Raw genomic sequence first — 17,801 nt, 5'->3', positions numbered from 1 at the left:
TTGTTGTGTCGCCTCATGGTGTTCTGGAGGTGCGCGATAGTGTTGGAGCAGTTGTCGATCCATTGGTTGCTTGCTGCTGTGTTTGCGTCTGTCCTAATAGGGGGTGGAATGCTGGTAAGGGTGGAGGATAGGTGTTATTCAGAAACTTTGTTCCAGATTCTGTATGAGAGGCGTGTCTGTGTAGGGAGCGTACGTTGAGAAGGATGCATCTCAGTGGTTTGAGTTCAGTAGCGTTCGTGGGTTGGGTATTGCTGCTGGGGTATGGAGGTGGGTGAAGGTACGGTAGCAGTGTCGGCAAGTGATAGGGCCTTTAGTGTTGCTCGGCATAAAGAGCTGGCATTTGTTGTCGCGTCCAGGGTTGAGTGCAAGGAGAGTGCTGGGTTCATAGGGGTGGGAGGTCAGGGAACCAGGGTCCATGGCACTGGTCGTAGTCGGGTCGCGAAGAAGTGCGGACGGACTTGCATTGGTGTGCCTTCGGTGTGCCAGCAGCATGGCCTTGCAGCGGCCACCATCAAGTAGGGGTCAGGGAGTGCGATCAGCTGGGAGGTGGGAGCGGGGTAACATGCTGGGGGAAAGGGGCCACAGGGTCAGCAGCAGCGGGTAAAGAGGGAAGAGGGAGCACGGAGGGGAAGCGAGGCAGAGGAGAAAGATGCAGAAAAGGGAAATAGAAAGAAGAGAAATACAAAAGAGGCAGAGATACAGAAGCTGAAAAAAGGCACTGAACAGAAAAAAAGAGGCCAAATAGAGATATATAAAAAAGAGGCAGAGAGACAAAAGCTGAAAAAAGGCACAGAACAGAGCGGAATAGTAGAAGAGCACGGTGCTCGTCGAGGACACCACCAGTAAGCATGAGCGCTAAATCCGCTCCGATCGCGGATTTTGCGAATTTTCGGTAAATTCGCGATCCGCGAACTCTCGCGAATTTGCCGAAAATTCGCAATCCGCGAGCGGCGGTTTCCGGGGGCAAAAGTTCAACCATTCCTGCTCTGTTGTAACTAATTTACGATGGCGCCGGCAAGCTGCCAGCGCCATCCTAAGATAGTTACTAAATTAGCTTCAACAGGAAGCTCTAATAGATAAGATAAAGCAGGTCATCGAGCGCCTGCTTTATTTAATCTATTAGAGCTTCCTGTTGAAGCTAATTTTGTAACTATTTTATGATGGCGCTGGCAGCTTGCCGGCGCCATCGTAAATTAGTTACAACAGACCAGGAATGGAATAATACCGTTTTGGAGGCTTGGCAGGTGTGCCTTCTTCCCAAATATACCGTCGAAAATCAGCTGTGACGCTGGACAAAGGCCTTTGCATCTTTGACCTTCACGAGCGCAATCCCCGTGCTGTTATGTGACCAGGAGCTTCTGTCTCTACATCTGCTGCTCTGATCAGTCTCTGACCTTTTATACACACAAGAGCCATGTGCACTCGCTTGGAAGCGCCGTCCGTTTGGCCCCGCCCACACACTCGCGGTGTGCACCGTCTTCCCGCCATTTACCCACTATGATGGGCAGATCACTCAAGGGACCCCTGCGCCCTTCGGCGCGATTGCATAGTAACACACACCTGGTCGCTGTAGACAACTCTCTGGCACTTTAAGCAGCTGTACTGTAGTAAAAGCACTATACATTTACCCAACGAGGTAGCACTTACTGATTATCCAGTAGAAAGTACTCCAGTTGAGTAGAGGTATGGCACAAAACGGTGGCTTCTTCTTGAATAAATATGAAGGGCAGGGTTCATTCTGGCACGATGGTCCTGGCACAAAAATTAAACCTCAACAGGAAGCACTTACAGATATCAATACAGCACGTGCCCTAGTTGAAGCTTACATTCAGTGACTCATTCATCAGCCCAAAAACAATCGTGAGCGTTGTGGAGGCTGGGCAGGTGTGCCTTCTTCCCAAATATACCGTCGAAAATCAGCTGTCACGCTGGACAAAGGCCTTTGCATCTTTGACCTTCACGAGCGCAATCCCCGTGCTGTTATGTGACCAGGAGCTTCTGTCTCTACATCTACTGCTCTGATCAGTCTCTGACCTGTTATACACACAAGAGGCATGTGCACTCGCATGGAAGCCCCGTCCGTTTGGCCCCGCCCACACACTCGAGGTGTGCACCGTCTTCCCGCCATTTACCCACTATGATGGGCAGATCACTCAAGGGACCCCTGCGCCCTTCGGCGCGATTGCATAGTAACACACACCTGGTCGCTGTAGACAACTCTCTGGCACTTTAAGCAGCTGTACTGTAGTAAAAGCAATATACATTTACCCAACGAGGTAGCACTTACTGATTATCCAGTAGAAAGTACTCCACTTGAGTAGAGGTATGGCACAAAACGGTGGTGTCTTCTTGAATAAATACGAAGGGCAGGGTTCAATCTGGCACGATGGTCCTGGCATGGAAGCCCCGCCCCCAAATCCGCCGATCCGCTAAATCCGCGGATTTTGCGGATCCACGATCCGTGAATACGCAAATTCGTGAATCGTGGATCCGCAAAATCCGCCCATGCTTAACCACCAGGGATTAGGCGCAGGCAGGAGCCTGCAGGTGGAGGAGGGCCTTGAATACCTACCTGGCAAGGAGCTCTAGCAGAGATAAGGGCGGAGCCTTAACAATGGAACTGGGCAGGGGGAGAGCAGTTACTCTGCCCAAGAGGTCAAAGGTCTTGCTCATAAAACCAGCAACACAAAACCAGCAACACAGGAGAAACAGTACAGAGGTGCACATAACCACTAACATTGAAAAGGAACGCAATGGCACATACAACAAGTGGCATAACAAAATGATTAATGTGGAACAAAAACCAGTGACAGTGAAGAAGGACCAAAATGGCACATACATCATGATGTTTCCCCTCTCACCCCAACTTGCGGTGACAACAATCTAAGTCACTTCCCTTGAACCACAGTAGATTTTTCTAGTTTGTAAATCACAGACAATGTTATGTAATGTTATGTTATGTTATGTTATGTTATATTATGTTGTGTTATGTTAAAGTAGATCTAGATAAAAGCAATGTGTAGGATTTCCTAAAGCTGAGCTTAAATATAACAGATGTGGTTGTGGTGCTCTGGACTAATCGTTAAAGGTCAAGGAACTTAGCCAGGTAAAATGAAGCATAAATGTCATATATGCCCCAATGATTTAATTATAAATCAGACCTGCTAAGGCACAGCTCTATGTAAAAAAAAAGTACTCAAATCTGATGCAATGCACCAAACTTTGCATGACCCAGTACATACTAGGCATTTTCCTCTGATAAATACTGTCAGATTATACCTACTGAAATTTAAATTCAGCCTTTGCAAAGATGTGTAAAAAACACCCTTTGCCACATCTCACCAAAATTACACACAGTTGAAACTATATGTTTGTATATCCTTATCTAACACTACCAAATGGCTCTGCATGAAATATGTATTACTGAAAAAATTAATGCGCAAAGTAACCGCCTGCAGAAATAGAGCACCATATTACATTGTTTGATTTGGCTCCCGACTCGTATTTTGGTTTATAGCAGGTTTTAAAGTAAAAACAAAGGCTGGTTAGATTCGGCATCTAGTCACCTCAGCCTGTTTTGGGAAACTACGTATGTTAAAAAAAAATGATCCCCTTTCTACCACTAGACTCCCGAAAAACGGTAGTCCACACCCTCATCACTACCCACCTGGACTACGCTAACAGCTTGTATGTAGGTGCTCCTACCTACATCATTAACCAACTACAGAGGGTCCAAAACGCTGCAGCCAGGCTGGTATGCAATATTCCTTACCGCCATTCCATTGCACCCCACCTGATCAAACTTCACTGGCTCCCTATTAGACTGTGCATCCATTTTAAAGCCTTAACTCTGGCTTTTAGAGCTCTCAATAACCGAGGCCCCTTATACCTACGTCGCAGAATGAGGTTCTCACAAGTCCCACTAAACCTCAGATCTAACCATCTACGCCGCATGTTCTTCCCCCGCTATCGTCTTGCACGCACGGGAGGAAGGGCCCTTGCAGTTGCCACATCCAAACTCTGGAACCAACTGCCCACAGAGTTAAGATTTCTGACATCAGAATCCCTGTTCCGAAAAAAACCTGAAAACATGTTTTTTTTCTCAAATTTAATCCTTAAAGCCTCCATTCTCTCCCCCTTGACTCTTCAGAGATAAGGTCCTCAGCGCCGGGACACCTCTATAAAAACTCTAAATAAATAAATAAATCTGTAAACCAAATTCTAATCTTATTTGGGCTGGTAAGGAATTCTGTTACAGGCTCTCATTATAGGGGCTAAACACCAAGATAATTTACATTTCTGACTAAATTACACATGTACGTTTGCTCTTACACTTTTGATTAACTTTATTCCTTCGGTTATTCATCATTTATAAGTGTGAAGTAATCCTGAAAGGGGGGGGGTTGAAGAAAATTCAGAAGTGTATGTTACAACTGCAAAAAAGAGCAATAGAATGTCCTTCATCATGCATGTCAAACTACTAGTTCTGCAACACCCTTCCTTAGATAATAATGGAGGTAAGAACTTAAAAAATACCAAATATGAAATAATGTTAATTTAAATCACATTATTTAAAATATATACATTATAAATACTTATACCTTAATATAACTAACAATAAAACAACATTATTATCTATGATTTGTTTTATTTTAAAATGTATGAAGCTTTAATTTTTATTAAAATATAACTAAATTGGTCAGCACATTCAGAGCTCCAAATCATAAATATACGTAAACTGTGAAAAGAATATTACATTTTAAACTTAGCAAAGGGGGGCGGGAGCACCCTGCTGTCGTCTCAGCGCTGTTTGACCCCATTGCATCCTGGTAAATGCAGTAAGTTCGCACTCTGAAGTCGCTGTAGTTTTTAACCATTGTTGGTTCTGGCAGTGCAGGTATCTCTAGACACTAGTGTTTCAGGGTTTAGCCCTTCGTCAGTAGAGAGCATGAAGTTTTTTGAGGAACGTGGCAAAAGTCTCTTGGGCTTGCTGAGACGGAGCCCAGGTCGTCGCCGGTCACAGTACCCCTCCAAGGCACACAGGTGCTACACCGGAGAGCTCATCAGCTTGTCAGCTCGAGGCCGAAGAAATAGCAAAGGGGGGCGGGAGCACCCTGCTGTCGTCTCAGCGCTGTTTGACCCCATTGCATCCTGGAAAATGCAGTAAGTTCGCACTCTGAAGTCGCTGTAGTTTGTAACCATTGTTGGTTCTGGCAGTGCAGGTATCTCTAGACACTAGTGTTTCAGGATTTAGCCCTTCGTCAGTAGAGAGCATGAAGTTTTTTGAGGAATATGGCAAAAGTCTCTTGGGGTTGCTGAGAAGTAGCCCGGGTCGTCGCGGGTCACAGTACCCCTCCAAGGCACACAGGTGCTAAACCGGATAGCTCGTCAGCTCGAGGCCGAAGAAATAGCAAAGGGGGGCGGGAGCACCCTGCTGTCGTCTCAGCGCTGTTTGACCCCATTGCATCCTGGTAAATGCAGTAAGTTCGCACTCTGAAGTCGCTGTAGTTTTTAACCATTGTTGGTTCTGGCAGTGCAGGTATCTCTAGACACTAGTGTTTCAGGGTTTAGCCCTTTGTCAGTAGAGAGCATGAAGCTTTTTGAGGAACATGGCAAAAGTCTCTTGGGGTTGCTGAGAAGGAGCCCAGGTCGTCGCGGGTCACAGTACCCCTCCAAGGCACACAGGTGCTACACCGAAGAGCTTGTCAGCTCGTCAGCTCGAGGCCGAAGAAATAGCAAAGGGGGGCGGGAGCACCCTGCTGTCGTCTCAGCGCTGTTTGACCCCATTGCATCCTGGTAAAATGCAGTAAGTTCGCACTCTGTAGTCGCTGTCGTTTTTAACCATTGTTGGTTCTGGCAGTGCAGGTATCTCTAGACACTAGTGTTTCAGGGTTTAGCCCTTTGTCAGTAGAGAGCATGAAGTTTTTTGAGGAACATGGCAAAAGTCTCTTGGGGTTGCTGAGAAGGAGCCCAGGTCGTCGCGGGTCACAGTACCCCTCCAAGGCACACAGGTGCTACACCGGAGAGCTCGTCAGCTCGTCAGCTTGAGGCCGAAGAAATAGCAAAGGGGGGCGGGATCAGCCTGCTGTCGTCTCAGCGCTGTTTGACCCCATTGCATTCTCGTAAATGCAGTAAGTTCGCACTCTGAAGTCGCTGTAGTTTTTAACCATTGTTGGTTCTGGCAGTGCAGGTATCTCTAGACACTAGTGTTTCAGTGTGTAACCCTTTGTCAGTAGAGAGCATGAAGTTTTTTGAGGAACATGTCAAAAGTCTCTTGGGGTTGCTGAGAAGGAGCCCAGGTCGTCGCGGGTCACAGTACCCCTCCAAGGCACACAGGTGCTACACCGGAGAGCTCGTCAGCTCGAGGCCGAAGAAATAGCAAAGGGGGGCGGGAGAAGCCTGCTGTCGTCTCAGCGCTGTTTGACCCCATTGCATTCTCGTAAATGCAGTAAGTTCGCACTCTGAAGTCGCTGTAGTTTTTAACCATTGTTGGTTCTGGCAGTGCAGGTATCTCTAGACACTAGTGTTTCAGGGTTTAGCCCTTCGTCAGTAGAGAGTATGAAGTTTTTTGAGGAACATGGCAAAAGTCTCTTGGGGTTGCTGAGAAGGAGCCCAGGTCGTCGTGGGTCACAGTACCCCTCCAAGGCACACAGGTGCTACACCGGAGAGCTTGTCATCTGGTCAGCTCGAGGCCGAAGAAATAGCAAAGGGGGGCGGGAGCACCCTGCTGTCGTCTCAGCGCTGTTTGACCCCATTACATCCTGGTAAATGCAGTAAGTTCGCACTCTGAAGTCGCTGTAGTTTTTAACCATTGTTGGTTCTGGCAGTGCAGGTATCTCTAGACACTAGTGTTTCAGGGTTTAGCCCTTTGTCAGTAAAGCAAAAACACCAACAAATTGCCTGCCCACCTACATTTAAATCCACATTTATGGAAAGTTGAAAACGCTCACTGTCAAATTCAACGAGGTACTTTTATTTATACCAAACAACTTTTTTTAGTTTTATCAAAATTTGTCGAAGAAGGTACATCAAAGCACACAAAGACACATATCTATTTTACATATTTACACTGTACAAAAAAACATGAAATATAATCAATAACTAATATTTGAAACAACCCAACAACAAAACAGAACAATTTTGACATGTGTAAAAAATAAATTTACAAGTGTGGTGAATAAACAAAACATAAAGGAAAGTAGTAAAAGAAAAAAGAGTGAGAAAGGAGTACAGACAATGTATGAATTATTTTGCCACCAGTGAATGCTGGTCAAAAGGACTGAATTCCAAATTAATCCTTTCTAACTAGCCGACGCGTTTCGATTCCAGTTGGCAATTTCCTGGAATCTCATCAGGGCGCAATTAATCTGTCTGTTGAAAACAAGTAAAAAGAAGGAAGGAATTTTGAGTATTTGAAACTATAGAATCGCCTTCCCAATGTGTGACACTCAGACAGGAGGGGGACCTACCAGGGTAAAAGACGAAGTGAATTCAAGGGACAGAACACGCTGAGTCTAGCTGTGTAGAACTGGGCATCTCGTAGTGCAGTCAAGGAAAAGCAGGGGCCACCTGAAAAAGTTTTTGGAGCGGTAAGAAGTTGCCCTCATGTATGTATACACACAGTGTTTAAAAGATTTATGAATGAACTACCTTGGGCCAGGTTAGGCGGGGGGCCCTGGCGGCTGTCGCCGTTTTAGTGTGGTTTCCTGTCTGATTTCATCAAAGGTGAAGGACCGTGGGCGCTGGAGGCAAAGGGAAACAAGGAAAAAGTTTTAGTGTATTTCCCTTTGTGAAAAATAAGCCTCTTAGCAGCGAGTGACAACCGGTAACATACCTTTTAATTGCAACAGTAGCGGGTTGGTACTTCGCGTGTCGATTTTTTATGGAAGAATATATCCTGTCGGTCCATGTTGGTTAAGGCTTCCGCTGTAAAAGAATGGCGGAACAACGATGTTCAAAAAATTCTTTTTGACACGCGTATGTCCTTTAACTATGCCAAAACGGGCGGATTCCACGTACCTGGGTCTACCTTAGTCCTTGTCTACGGCGTTCTGCAATTGATCAAAGCAGAACCCGGAAGTGTTAGCCTAATTAAATCCCTTGCTTGGGTAGCTGTTGTTTGTGGGAATTGTAGTTTATTGTATAAACGGAGGTCAGTGACACAAAACCCGGGATGGATTTTGCGCGAGTGTAATGAGGGTGACACAACCTGAGTGTCCAGTGCAGAAATGAATAAAGAAAGGTAGAGACGAGCAGAGCAGCCGGAGGCCGCTACACGGCGCCAAGGCAAATAAGGCATTACAGTCTGGCAATTTCAGATAAACTATTAAGACCCTTCTGCACACTATTGAACTTGAGGATCAAGTATGCTTCTTTTTTGAGAAGCATTTTGTCAACATCCGCATTGTGATGTGAAGGACGGATGGTATGTAACACAGTCCATTTCAGGTCATTTTCTTCATGTTTCGCTGTCAGAAAATGTTCGACCATTGGGGCAGTCATGATCTTATTTTTTATTCGTGACCTATGTTGGCAAATCCGGGTGTTAACTTGTTGCGTTGTTTTGCCAATGTAGATCTTATCACAAGGGCATTGGACTAAATAGACAACATTTTTAGTCTTACAATTTGAAAATTCTGTGTGTTTCCATCTAATATCGCCCTGCTGGAACTCACAACCTTCGATTGTATTCGGGCATACCACACAGGTACCGCATTTGTGGTGTCCTGTGATTGGTTTTAGGTTCCATTGGGTCAGTAAGTCGTTTTTCTTTTTCGGTAAAGATACATCAGCCCTCATGAGTTGTTGGCCTATACTTTGATTTTTCTTGTATGCGAACAAGGGGCGGGGAAAAGGGCATTCGAGATTGTCTAACAAATGCCAATTACTCAACACCGATTTCCTTAGTTTGTGAGTGTCAGGTCCGAAAGTGGTGACACAGACCAGTCTTTCTAGTGCAGGTTCGGGTCGAACTTGTAGTAGGGTTTCTCGTGGAGTGTAACGCGCTCTTTTAAAAGAGTGCTTCAGTAACTTCTTCGGATACCCTCTTTCTTTCATTTCATGGCTAAAGACTTGTGTGTTGGACGAAAAATCTTCCACCTCAGTGCAGTTTCTCCTGATTCGTAATAACTGTCCATACGGGAGATTAGATTTCAAGTTGCGAGGATGTGCACTCTTGTAAAGCAGAATAGTGTTTCTATCCGTATCTTTTTTGTAAAGGGAAGATTTGAGAACCCCTCTGTTGCATGTTATTTCCACATCAAGGTATGTCATCTTTTTGTTGCTATGTGCGATTGAGTTTTTTGAGGAACATGGCAAAAGTCTCTTGGGGTTGCTGAGAAGGAGCCCAGGTCGTCGCGGGTCACAGTACCCCTCCAAAGTACACAGGTGCTACACCGGAGAGCTCGTCAGCTCATCAGCTCGAGGCCGAAGAAATAGCAAAGGGGGGCGGGAGCACCCTGCTGTCGTCTCAGCGCTGTTTGACCCCATTGCATCCTGGTAAATGCAGTAAGTTCGCAATCTGAAGTCGCTGTAGTTTTTAACCATTGTTGGTTCTGGCAGTGCAGGTATCTCTAAACACTAGTGTTTAGAGATACCTGCACTTAGATAGTACATTTACCAGGATGCAATGGGGTCAAACAGAGCTGAGACGACAGCAGGGTGCTCCCACCCCCTTTGCTATTTCTTCGGCCTCGAGCTGACGAGCTGACGAGCTGACGAGCTCTCCGGTGTAGCACCTGTGTGCCTTGGAGGGGTACTGTGACCCGCGACGACCTGGGCTCCTACTCAGCAACCCCAAGAGACTTTTGCCATGTTCCTCAAACTACTTCGTGCTCTCTACTGACGAAGGGCTAAACCCTGAAACACTAGTGTCTAGAGATACCTGCACTGCCAGAACCAACAATGGTTAAAAACTACAGCAACTTCAGAGTGCGAAGTTACTGCATTTACCAGGATGCAATGGGGTCAAACAGCGCTGAGACGACAGCAGGGTGCTCCCGCCCCCCTTTGCTATTTCTTCGGCCTCGAGCTGACGAGCTCTCCGGTGTAGCACCTGTGTGCCTTGGAGGGGTACTGTGACCCGCGATGACCTGGGCTCCTTCTCAGCAACCCCAAGAGACTTTTGCCATGTTCCTCAAGAAACTTCATGCTCTCTACCGACGAAGGGCTAAACCCTGAAACACTAGTGTCTAGAGATACCTGCACTGCCAGAACCAACAATGGTTAAAAACTACAGCGACTTCAGAGTGCGAACTTACTGCATTTACCAGGATGCAATGGGGTCAAACAGCGCGTAGACGACAGCAGGGTGCTCCCGCCCCCCTTTGCTATTTCTTCAGCCTCGAGCTGACGAGCTGACGAGCTCGCCGGTGTAGCACCTGTGTGCCTTGGAGGGGTACTGTGACCCGCGATGACCTGGGCTCCTTCTCAGCAACCCCAAGAGACTTTTGCCATGTTCCTCAAAAAACTTCATGCTCTCTACTGACGAAGGGCTAAACCCTGAAACACTAGTGTCTAGAGATACCTGCAGTGCCAGAACCAACAATGGTTAAAAACTACAGCGACTTCAGAGTGCGAACTTACTGCATTTACCAGGATGCAATGGGGTCAAACAGCGTTGAGACGACAGCAGGGTTCTCCCGCCCCCTTTGCTATTTCTTCGGCCTCGAGCTGACAAGCTGACGAGCTCTCCGGTGTAGCACCTGTGTGCCTTGGAGGGGTACTGTGACCCGCGACGACCTGGGCTCCTTCTCAGCAACCCCAAGAGACTTTAGCCATGTTCCTCAAAAAACTTCATGCTCTCTACTGACGAAGGGCTAAACCCTGAAACACTAGTGTCTAGAGATACCTCCACTGCCAGAACCAACAATGGTTAAAAACTACAGCGACTTCAGAGTGCGAACTTACTGCATTTACCAGGATGCAATGGGGTCAAACAGTGCTGAGACGACAGCAGGGTGCTACCGCCCCCCTTTGCTATTTCTTCGGCCTCGAGCTGACGAGCTGACGAGCTCTCCGGTGTAGCACCTGTGTGCCTTGGAGGGGTACTGTGACCCGCTACGACCTGGGCTCCTACTCAGCAACCCCAAGAGACTTTTGCCATGTTCCTCAAAACACTTCGTGCTCTCTACTGACGAAGGGCTAAACCCTGAAACACTAGTGTCTAGAGATACCTGCACTGCCAGAACCAACAATGGTTAAAAACTACAGCGACTTCAGAGTGCGAAGGTACTGCATTTACCAGGATGCAGTGGGGTCAAACAGCGCTAAGACGACAGCAGGGTGCTCCCGCCCCCTTTGCTATTTCTTCGGCCTCGAGCTGACGAGCTCTCCGGTGTAGCACCTGTGTGCCTTGGAGGGGTACTGTGACCCGCGACGACCTGGGCTCCTTCTCAGCAACCCCAAGAGACTTTTGCCATGTTCCTCAAAAAACTTCATGCTCTCTACCGACGAAGGGCTAAACCCTGAAACACTAGTGTCTAGAGATACCTGCACTGCCAGAACCAACAATGGTAAAAAACGACAGCGAATTCAGAGTGCGAACTTACTGCATTTACCAGGATGCAATGGAGTCAAACAGCGCTTAGAAGACAGCAGGGTGCTCCCGCCCCCCTTTGCTATTTCTTCAAACTCGAGCTGACGAGCTGACGAGCTCGCCGGTGTAGCACCTGTGTGCCTTGGAGGGGTACTGTGACCCGCGACGACCTGGGCTCCTTCTCAGCAACCCCAAGAGACTTTTGCCATGTACCTCAAAAAACTTCATGCTCTCTACTGACGAAGGGCTAAACCCTGAAACACTAGTGTCTAGAGATACCTGCACTGCCAGAACCAACAATGGTAAAAAACTACAGCGACTTCAGAGTGCGAACTTACTGCATTTACCAGGATGCAATGGGGTCAAACAGCGTTGAGACGACAGCAGGGTTCTCCCGCCCCCCTTTGCTATTTCTTCGGCCTCGAGCTGACGAGCTGACGAGCTCTCCGGTGTAGCACCTGTGTGCCTTGGAGGGGTACTGTGACCCGCGACGACCTGGGCTCCTTCTCAGCCACCCCAAGAGACTTTTGCCATGTTCCTCAAAAAACTTCATGCTCTCTACTGACGAAGGGCTAAACCCTGAAACACTAGTGTCTAGAGATACCTCCACTGCCAGAACCAACAATGGTTAAAAACTACAGCGACTTCAGAGTGCGAACTTACTGCATTTACCAGGATGCAATGGGGTCAAACAGCGTTGAGACGACAGCATTGTGCTCCCGCCCCCCTTTGCTATTTCTTCGGCCTCGAGCTGACAAGCTCTCCGGTGTAGCACCTGTGTGCCTTGGAGGGGTACTGTGACCCGCGACGACCTGGGCTCCTACTCAGCAACCCCAAGAGACTTTTGCCATGTTCCTCAAAACACTTCGTGCTCTCTACTGACGAAGGGCTAAACCCTGAAACACTAGTGTCTAGAGATACCTGCACTGCCAGAACCAACAATGGTTAAAAACTACAGCGACATCAGAGTGCGAAGGTACTGCATTTACCAGGATGCAGTGGGGTCAAACAGCGCTAAGACGACAGCAGGGTGCTCCCGCCCCCTTTGCTATTTCTTCGGCCTCGAGCTGACGAGCTCTCCGGTGTAGCACCTGTGTGCCTTGGAGGGGTACTGTGACCCGCGACGACCTGGGCTCCTTCTCAGCAACCCCAAGAGACTTTTGCCATGTTCCTTCAAAAAACTTCATGCTCTCTACCGACGAAGGGCTAAACCCTGAAACACTAGTGTCTAGAGATACCTGCACTGCCAGAACCAACAATGGTAAAAAACGACAGCGAATTCAGAGTGCGAACTTACTGCATTTACCAGGATGCAATGGAGTCAAACAGCGCTTAGAAGACAGCAGGGTGCTCCCGCCCCCCTTTGCTATTTCTTCAACCTCGAGCTGACGAGCTGACGAGCTCGCCGGTGTAGCACCTGTGTGCCTTGGAGGGGTACTGTGACCCGCGACGACCTGGGCTCCTTCTCAGCAACCCCAAGAGACTTTTGCCATGTACCTCAAAAAACTTCATGCTCTCTACTGACGAAGGGCTAAACCCTGAAACACTAGTGTCTAGAGATACCTGCACTGCCAGAACCAACAATGGTAAAAAATCTACAGCGACTTCAGAGTGCGAACTTACTGCATTTACCAGGATGCAATGGGGTCAAACAGCGTTGAGAAGACAGCAGGGTTCTCCCGCCCCCCTTTGCTATTTCTTCGGCCTCGAGCTGACGAGCTGACGAGCTCTCCGGTGTAGCACCTGTGTGCCTTGGAGGGGTACTGTGACCCGCGACGACCTGGGCTCCTTCTCAGCCACCCCAAGAGACTTTTGCCATGTTCCTCAAAAAACTTCATGCTCTCTACTGACGAAGGGCTAAACCCTGAAACACTAGTGTCTAGAGATACCTCCACTGCCAGAACCAACAATGGTTAAAAACTACAGCGACTTCAGAGTGCGAACTTACTGCATTTACCAGGATGCAATGGGGTCAAACAGCGTTGAGACGACAGCATTGTGCTCCCGCCCCCCTTTGCTATTTCTTCGGCCTCGAGCTGACAAGCTCTCCGGTGTAGCACCTGTGTGCCTTGGAGGGGTACTGTGACCCGCGACGACCTGGGCTCCTACTCAGCAACCCCAAGAGACTTTTGCCATGTTCCTCAAAACACTTCGTGCTCTCTACTGACGAAGGGCTAAACCCTGAAACACTAGTGTCTAGAGATACCTGCACTGCCAGAACCAACAATGGTTAAAAACTACAGCGACTTCAGAGTGCGAAGTTACTGCATTTACCAGGATGCAGTGGGGTCAAACAGCGCTAAGACGACAGCAGGGTGCTCCCGCCCCCCTTTGCTATTTCTTCGGCCTCGAGCTGACGAGCTCTCCGGTGTAGCACCTGTGTGCCTTGGAGGGGTACTGTGACCCGCGACGACCTGGGCTCCTTCTCAGCAACCCCAAGAGACTTTTGCCATGTTCCTCAAAAAACTTCATGCTCTCTACCGACGAAGGGCTAAACCCTGAAACACTAGTGTCTAGAGATACCTGCACTGCCAGAACCAACAATGGTAAAAAACGAAGCGAATTCAGAGTGCGAACTTACTGCATTTACCAGGATGCAATGGAGTCAAACAGCGCTTAGAAGACAGCAGGGTGCTCCCGCCCCCCTTTGCTATTTCTTCAGCCTCGAGCTGACGAGCTGACGAGCTCGCCGGTGTAGCACCTGTGTGCCTTGGAGGGGTACTGTGACCCGCGACGACCTGGACTCCTTCTCATCAACCCCAAGAGACTTTTGCCATGTACCTCAAAAAACTTCATGCTCTCTACTGACGAAGGGCTAAACCCTGAAACACTAGTGTCTAGAGATACCTGCACTGCCAGAACCAACAATGGTAAAAAACTACAGCGACTTCAGAGTGCGAACTTACTGCATTTACCAGGATGCAATGGGGTCAAACAGCGTTGAGACGACAGCAGGGTTCTCCCGTCCCCCTTTGCTATTTCTTCGGCCTCGAGCTGACGAGCTGACGAGCTCTCCGGTGTAGCACCTGTGTGCCTTGGAGGGGTACTGTGACCCGCGACGACCTGGGCTCCTTCTCAGCAACCCCAAGAGACTTTTGCCATGTTCCTCAAAAAACGTCCTGCTCTCTACTGACGAAGGGCTAAACTCTGAAACACTAGTGTCTAGAGACACCTGCACTGCCAGAACCAACAATGGTTAAAAACTACAGCGACTTCAGAGTGCGAACTTACTGCATTCACCAGGATGCAATGGGGTCAAACAGCGCTGAGACGACAGCAGGGTGCTCCCACCCCCTTTGCTATTTCTTCGGCCTCGAGCTGACGAGCTCTCCGGTGTAGCACCTGTGTGCCTTGGAGGGGTACTGTGACCCGCGATGACCTGGGCTCCTTCTCAGCAACCCCAAGAGACTTTTGCCATGTTCCTCAAGAAACTTCATGCTCTCTACCGACGAAGGGCTAAACCCTGAAACACTAGTGTCTAGAAATACCTGCACTGCCAGAACCAACAATGGTTAAAAACTACAGCGACTTCAGAGTGCGAACTTACTGCATTTACCAGGATGCAATGGGGTCAAACAGCGCTTAGACGACAGCTGGGTGCTCCCGCCCCCCTTTGCTATTTCTTCAGCCTCGAGCTGACGAGCTGACGAGCTCGCCGGTGTAGCACCTGTGTGCCTTGGAGGGGTACTGTGACCCGCGACGACCTGGGCTCCTTCTCAGCAACCCCAAGAGACTTTTGCCATGTTCCTCAAAAAACTTCATGCTCTCTACTGACGAAGGGCTAAACCCTGAAACACTAGTGTCTAGAGATACTTGCACTGCCAGAACCAACAATGGTAAAAACTACAGCGACTTCAGAGTGCGAACTTACTGCATTTACCAGGATGCAATGGGGTCAAACAGCGTTGAGACGACAGCAGGGTTCCTCCGCCCCCTTTGCTATTTCTTCGGCCTCGAGCTGACGAGCTGACGAGCTCTCCGGTGTAGCACCTGTGTGCCTTGGAAGGGTACTGTGACCCGCGACGACCTGGGCTCCTTCTCAGCAACCCCAAGAGACTTTTGCCATGTTCCTCAAAAAACTTCATGCTCACTACTGACGAAGGGCTAAACCCTGAAACACTAGTGTCTAGAGATACCTGCACTGCCAGAACCAACAATGGTTAAAAACTACAGCGACTTCAGAGTGCGAAGTTACTGCATTTACCAGGATGCAATGGGGTCAAACAGCGCTGAGACGACAGCAGGGTGCTACCGCCCCCTTTGCTATCTCTTCGGCCTCGAGCTGACGAGCTGACGAGCTCTCCGGTGTAGCACCTGTGTGCCTTGGAGGGGTACTGTGACCCGCGACGACCTGGGCTCCTACTCAGCAACCCCAAGAGACTTTTGCCATGTTCCTCAAAACACTTCGTGCTCTCTACTGACGAAGGGCTAAACCCTGAAACACTAGTGTCTAGAGATACCTGCACTGCCAGAACCAACAATGGTTAAAAACTACAGCGACTTCAGAGTGCGAAGTTACTGCATTTACCAGGATGCAGTGGGGTCAAACAGCGCTAAGACGACAGCAGGGTGCTCCCGCCCCCTTTTGCTATTTCTTCGGCCTCGAGCTGACGAGCTCTCCGGTGTAGCACCTGTGTGCCTTGGAGGGGTACTGTGACCCGCGACGACCTGGGCTCCTTCTCAGCAACCCCAAGAGACTTTTGCCATGTTCCTCAAAAAGCTTCATGCTCTCTACCGACGAAGGGCTAAACCCTGAAACACTAGTGTCTAGAGATACCTGCACTGCCAGAACCAACAATGGTTAAAAACGACAGCGAATTCAGAGTGCGAACTTACTGCATTTACCAGGATGCAATGGAGTCAAACAGCGCTTAGAAGACAGCAGGGTGCTCCCGCCCCCCTTTGCTATTTCTTCAGCCTCGAGCTGACGAGCTGACGAGCTCGCCGGTGTAGCACCTGTGTGCCTTGGAGTGGTACTGTGACCCGCGACGACCTGGGCTCCTTCTCAGCAACCCCAAGAGACTTTTGCCATGTACCTCAAAAAACTTCATGCTCTCTACTGACGAAGGGCTAAACCCTGAAACACTAGTGTCTAGAGATACCTGCACTGCCAGAACCAACAATGGTAAAAAACGACAGCGACTTCAGAGTGCGAACTTACTGCATTTACCAGGATGCAATGGGGTCAAACAGCGTTGAGACGACAGCAGGGTTCTCCCGCCCCCCTTTGCTATTTCTTCGGCCTCGAGCTGACGAGCTCTCCGGTGTAGCACCTGTGTGCCTTGGAGGGGTACTGTTACCCGCGACGACCTGGGCTCCTTCTCAGCAACCCCAAGAGACTTTTGCCATGTTCCTCAAAAAACGTCATGCTCTCTACTGACGAAGGACTGAACTCTGAATCACTAGTGTCAAGAGACACCTGCACTGCCAGAACCAACAATGGTTAAAAACTACAGCGACTTCAGAGTGCGAACTTACTGCATTTACCAGGATGCAATGGGGTCAAACAGCGTTGAGACGACAGCATTGTGCTCCCGCCCCCCTTTGCTATTTCTTCGGCCTCGAGCTGACAAGCTCTCCGGTGTAGCACCTGTGTGCCTTTGAGGGGTACTGTGACCCGCGACGACCTGGGCTCCTTCTCAGCAACCCCAAGAGACTTTTGCCATGTTCCTCAAAAAACTTCATGCTCTCTACTGACGAAGGGCTAAACCCTGAAACACTAGTGTCTAGAGATACCTGCACTGCCAGAACCAACAATGGTTAAAAACTACAGCGACTTCAGAGTGCGAACTTACTGCATTTACCAGGATGCAATGGGGTCAAACAGCGCTGAGACGACAGCAGGGTGCACCCGCCCCCTTTGCTATTTCTTCGGCCTCGAGCTGACGAGCTGACGAGCTCTCCGGTGTAGCACCTGTGTGCCTTGGAGGGGTACTGTGACCCGCGACGACCTGGGCTCCTTCTCAGCAACCCCAAGAGACTTTTGCCATGGTTCTCAAAAAAATTCATGCTCTCTACTGACGAAGGGCTAAGCCCTGAAACACTAGTGTCTAGAGATACCTGCACTGCTAGAACCAACAATGATTAAAAACTACAGCGACTTCAGAGTGCAAACTTACTGCATTTACCATGATGCAATGGGGTCCAAGAGCGCTGAGACGACAGCAGGGTGCTCCCGCCCCCCTCTGCTATTTCTTCGGCCTCGAGCTGACGAGCTGACGAGCTCTCCGGTGTAGCACCTGTGTGCCTTGTAGGGGTACTGTGA

This window comes from Lissotriton helveticus, chromosome 7 (assembly GCF_964261635.1).
Source record: "Lissotriton helveticus chromosome 7, aLisHel1.1, whole genome shotgun sequence".
In the NCBI taxonomy this organism is placed as follows: domain Eukaryota; kingdom Metazoa; phylum Chordata; class Amphibia; order Caudata; family Salamandridae; genus Lissotriton; species Lissotriton helveticus.
The sequence above is the reverse complement of the archived record's forward strand: the minus strand, read 5'-3'. Positions refer to the sequence as shown.